This window comes from Salmo salar, chromosome ssa01 (assembly GCF_905237065.1).
Source record: "Salmo salar chromosome ssa01, Ssal_v3.1, whole genome shotgun sequence".
NCBI classification, from domain to species: Eukaryota; Metazoa; Chordata; class Actinopteri; order Salmoniformes; family Salmonidae; genus Salmo; species Salmo salar.
The window spans coordinates 57,528,229-57,534,291 of record NC_059442.1 but is presented as its reverse complement, the minus strand read 5'-3'; positions in this window follow the sequence as shown (position 1 = coordinate 57,534,291).

Here is a 6,063-nt window from a genome sequence, read left to right as displayed (position 1 = left end):
AGGGTACTATGGTGTTGAACGCTGAGCTGTAGTCAATGAATAGCATTCTCACATAGGTGTTCCTTTTGTCCAGGTGGGAAAGGGCAGTGTGGAGTGCAATAGAGATTGCATCATCTGTGGATCTGTTTGGGCGGTATGCAAATTGGAGTGGGTCTAGGGTTTCTGGGATAATGGTGTTGATGTGAGCCATTACCAGCCTTTCAAAGCACTTCATGGCTACGGACGTGAGTGCTACGGGTCTGTAGTCATTTAGGCAGGTTGCCTTTGTGTTCTTGGGCACAGGGACTATGGTGGTCTGCTTGAAGTATGTTGGTATTACAGACTTAAATCAGGGACATGTTGAAAATGTCAGTGAAGACACCTGCCAGTTGGTCAGCACATGCCCGGAGCACACGTCCTGGTAATCCGTCTGGCCCTGCAGCCTTGTGTATGTTGACCTGTTTAAAGGTCTTACCCACGTCGGCAACGGAGAGCGTGATCACACAGTCGTCCGGAACAGCTGATGCTCTCATGCATGCCTCAGTGTTGCTTGCATCGAAGCGAGCATAGAAGTGATTTAGCTCGTCTGGTAGGCTCGTGTCACTGGGCAGCTCGTGGCTGTGCTTCCCTTTGTAGTCTGTAATAGTTTGCAAGCCCTGCCACATCCGACGAGCGTCGGAGCCGGTGTAGTATGATTCTATCTTAGCCCGGTATTGACGCTATGCACGTTTGATGGTTCGTCGCAGGGCATAGCGGGATTTCTTGAAAGCTTCCGGCTTAGAGTCCCGCACCTTGAAAGCAGCAGCTCTACCCTTTAGCTCAGTGCGAATGTTGCCTGTAATCCATGGCTTCTGGTTGGGGTATGTACATACAGTCACTGTGGGGACGACATCCTCAATGCACTTATTGATAAAGCCAGTGACTGATGTGGTGTATTCCTCAATGTCATCGGAAGAATCCCGGAACATGTTCCAGTCTGTGATAGCAAAACAGTCCTGTAGTTTAGCATCTGCTTCATCTGACCACTTTTTTATAGACCGAGTCACTGGTGCTTCCTGCTTTAATTTTTGCGTGTAAGCAGGAATCAGGAGGATAAAGTTGTGGTCAGATTTACCAAATGGAGGGTGAGGGAGAGCTTTGTACGCGTATCTGTGTGTGCAGTACAGGTGATCTTGAATTTTTTCCCTCTGGTTGCACATTTAACATGTTGATTGAGATTTGGTACAAGCTTGGCACACCTGTATTTGGGGAGTTTCTCCCATTCTTCTCTGGAGATCCTCTCAAACTTTGTCAGGTTGGATGGAGAGCGTCGCTGCATAGCTATTTTCAGGTCTCTCCAGAGACGTTCGATTGGGTTCAAGTCCGGGCTCTGGCTGGGCCACTCAAGGACATTCAGAGACTTGTCCTGAAGCCACTCCTGCGTTGTCTTGGCTGTGTACTTACAGTAGGGTTGTTATCCTGTTGGAAGGTGAACCTTCACCCCAGTCTGTGGTCCTGAGCGCTCTGGAGCAGGTTTTCATCAAAGATCTCTCTGTACTTTGCTCCATTCATCTTTCCCTCAATCCTGACTAGTCTCCCAGTCCCTACCGCTGAAAAACATCCCCACAGCATGATGCTACCACCACCATGCTTCACCGTAGGGATGGTGCCAGGTTTCCTCTGGACGTGACGCTTGGCATTCATGCAAAAATGTTCAATCTTGTTTTCATCAGACCAGAGAATCTCGTTTCTAATGGTCTACAAGTCCTTTAGGTGCCTTTTGGCAAACTACAAGTGGGATGTCATGTGCCTTTTACTGACGAATGGCTTCCGAGGAGGAGTGGCTTCCACTCTAACATAAAGGCATGATTGGTGGAGTTCTGTAGAGATGGTTGTCTTTCTGGAAGGTTCTCCCATCTCCACAGAAGAACTCTGGAGCTCTGTCCGAGTGGTGATCGGATTCTTGGTCACCTCCCTGACCAAAGCCGCCGTCCCCCGATTGCTCAGTTTTGGTGAACGGCCAGCTCTAGGAAGAGTCTTGGTGGTTCCAAACTTCCATTTAAGAATGATGGAGGCCACTGTGCTCTTGGGGATCTTCAATATCTCGGAGCTCTACAGACAATTCCTTCAACCTCCAGGCTTGGTTTTTGCTCTGACATGCACTGTCAACTGTGGGACCTTATATAGACAGGTGTGTGCCTTTCCAAATCATGTCCAATCAATTGAATTTACCACAGGTGGACTCCAAGTTGTAGAAACATCTCAAGAATGATCAATGGAAACTCAATTTCGAGAAATTTCAGTGATCTTCAGGTCAGAAAGTCAGAGCTCTAGAACGAGGCCTGAGTTCCCGAGTTGGAATTCCGAGTTGCATGACCGTTCAAAACGATTTTCCCAGTCAGAGCTTGTTTTTTTACCTGTTGTGGAAAGGTTTTCATAAAAATGGCAGTTGTACAGGAAAGTCCACACAGCCAGCTACAGTGCAAAAAGGTTCATAATAATCAACAACATGAAGACCTGTGGAAAAAAAGCTCACATCTTTATTGAAAGATAGAAATTACATAAAATTCTGAACAAAAATGAGCAGTTGAGGTGGAAAATAGCATATAACCAATAATGATTAATTGTAACCAATTACTTTGACACATTTACATGTCCCATTTACCTATTCATGTTTATCTGATTGATCATAGCAATACAATACCTGTGTAAGTCTTTACAGGACAGTGTGTTACATCTAGTCTGAGTACCAGTCTCTTTAGCTAACATTCCACTCCTTGCCACTCCCTGTCATTGCCAAAGAGACTGCTCATTGGTTGCTGGAAATAACATTAATATTTTCCATGTGGAGCCTCAAAAAAAGAATGAGAATTTATAACAAAGACAAAAACAAACATTTAGCTCTTAGCTAGGCAACTTGTTGCAAAACTATGATGTTTTGTAGTTGGAATTGCAGTATAGTGTGGGTGTGTTCTGTTCGCTGCTCTGGCACCCCAATGGTTGAACAAGCTCCCTCACGACGCCAGGACAGCGGAGTCAATCACCACCTTCCGGAGACACCTGAAACCCCACCTCTTTAAGGAATACCTAGGATAGGATAAAGTAATCCTTCTAAACCCCCCCCCTCCTTAAAAGATTTAGATTACATTTACATTTAAGTCATTTAGCAGACGCTCTTATCCAGAGCGACTTACAAAATGGTGCATTCACCTTATGATATCCAGTGGAACAACCACTTTACAATAGTGCATCTAAATCTTTTAACACCACCTCTTCCTTCCTAATCTGACCTTTGAATCTTGGTCCACCAACCTTTCTTTGGAGAGATTATAAATGCCGGCCCTTGGGCTCAGAGTCCCATCTCTTCTGCCACACATCTATCAAAATGGCTCTGATCTTACATTTGATCTGACCTCTACCCAGTGGAACATTAATATCAATAATCTTGTTTCAATTTCATTCCCTTCCACACACAAATGTACTGGGACCCAGCAGAATCTCACTACTACACCCAGTCTCTCAATTCTCCATAATAACATTAATACCTCCAATAGTAGGTCACTCCTATTAGATTTACCAGATGATAAACTATTCAATACAGACAGAGAATCTGAGCATACTATAATTCTAACAGGTTGTACGTCCTCCACCCACTGGAGGGCAACTATTATCGCCAACAGTTCAACTGAGTATACTCGTCTTCTACATGTATCACATTCAGGAATGTAAATGCCTGCTCCTGTGTACCCACTATCTGGGTCCTTGGATCCATGTGTGAAAAGCGGTAAAAAAAAGCATGACTTCTACCCATGTAATTGTCAACCAGTTTCCCTATATCACTGACTTCTGATCAATCTTTCCTTTTCTCTACCAAGGTTAAATCAACAACAGGATCTGGGAGTAACCATTGAGGAACATCCCTTATCACCACAGAAGGGCCAACCTCCAACTCCCTCATACCACTCTCATCAGCAAACTGTCCAACCAAAACCACTGCCTTGTCTACTAGTATATTCCCAACAGTCATCTAGAACAGTAGCAGTGGGATGCGCAAGAGCATCGCATCTTTTTCTTCTTTGGGTTTTATGGCAAACTACACTCTAAAGGAGAATTGTCGCCACCAACTGGACTGGGGTAAAACATGTACAAAAGAATAGTAAATTCCATTAGGGGAAGGCAAAATGTACATTAATCCACATACAAAAAAGAACACATACACACATATATATAAATAAATAAATAAATATATAAATAAATAAATAAATAAATAAATATATATACACACACACACACACATATATATATATATATATATATATATATATATATATATATATATATATATACCGAACAAAATATAAACACAACATGCAACAATTTCAAAGATTTTACTCAGTTACAGTTCATTTAAGGAAATCATTCAATTTAAATAAATTCATTAGGCCCTAATCTATGGATTTCACATGACTGGGCAGGGGTGCAGCCATGGGTGGGCCTGGGAGGGCATAGGCTCACCCACTTGGGAGTCAGGCCCACCCACTCGGCAGCCAGGCCCAGCCCCACAAAAGGGCTTTATTAAAGACAAAATACTCCTCAGTTTCATCAACTGTCTGGGTGGCTGGTCAGACGATCCCACAGGTGAAGAAGCTGGATGTGGAGGTCCTGGGCTGGTGTGGTTACACGTGGTCTGCGGTTGGACACACCAAGACAGTCGTGAAGAGGGCACGACAAAGCCTATTCCCCATTTGGAGACTGAAAAGATTTGGCATGGGTCCTCAGATCCTCAAAAAAGTTACAGCTGCACCATCGAGAGCATCCTGACTGGTTGCATCACCGCCTGGTATTGCAACTGCTTGGCCTCCGACTGCAAGGCACTACAGAGGGTGGTGCGTACAGCCCAGTACATCACTGGGGCCAAGCTTCCTGCCATCCAGGACATCTATACCAGGCGGTGTCAGAGGAAGGCCCTAAAAATGGTCAGACTCCAGCCACCCTAGTCATAGACTGTTCTCTCTGCTATTGCACGGCAAGCGGTACCGGAGCGCCAAGTCTAGGTCCAAAAGACTTCTTAACAGCTTCTACCCCAAAGCCATAAGACTCCTGAACAGCTAATCAAATGGCTACCCAGACTATTTGTATTTTTGTGGTCATGAGACTACTTATGTACTGTAATATATTATAATAGTTAAGCTACTGTTTGCAGGTATTTGTATACTGTTGTTTAGGGTCGCTCTCATTGTTTTGTTTTACTGCGGAGCCCCCAGTCCCGCTCTACATGCCTTGGTTAGTTCCCTTGTCCCATCCCCCACACATGCGGAGACCGCACCTAGTTTAACTGGCGCTTCCAGTGATGCAGCCTCTCTCATCGTCATTCAATGCCTAGGTTTACCTCCACTGTACTCGCACCCAACCATGCCCTTGCCTGTACATTATGCCCGGAATCTATCCTACCACGCCCAGAAGTCTGCTCCTTTTACTCTCTGTTCCGAACGCACTAGATGACCAGTTCTTATAGCCTTTAGCCGTACCCTTACCCTACTCCTCCTTTGTTCCTCTGGTGATGTAGAGGTTAACCCAGGCCCTGTATGTCCCCAGGCGCCCTCATTTGTTGACTTCTGTAACCGGAAAAGCCTTGGGTCCATGCATGTTAACATCAGAAGCCTCCTCCCTATGTTTGCTTTATTCACTGCTTTAGCACACTCCGCCAAACCTGATGTCCTAGCCGTGTCTGAATCCTGGCTTAGGAAGGCTACCAAAAAATCCAAAATGTCCATCCCCAATTACAACATTTTCCATCAAGATAGAACTGCTAAAGGGAGCGGAGTTGCAATCTACTGTAGAGAGAGCCTGCAGACTTCTGTCCTACTATCCAGGTCTATACCAAACAGTTTGAGCTACTACTTTTAAAAATCCAACTCTCCAGAAATAAGTCTCTCACTGTTGCCGCTTGTTATAGACCCCCCTCAGCTCCCAGCTGTGGCCTGGACACCATATGTGAATTGATTGCCCCCCATTTATCTTCAGAGTTCGTACTGTTAGGTGACCTAAACTGGGATATGCTTAACACCCCGGCCGTCCTACAATCTAAGCTAGATACCCTTAATC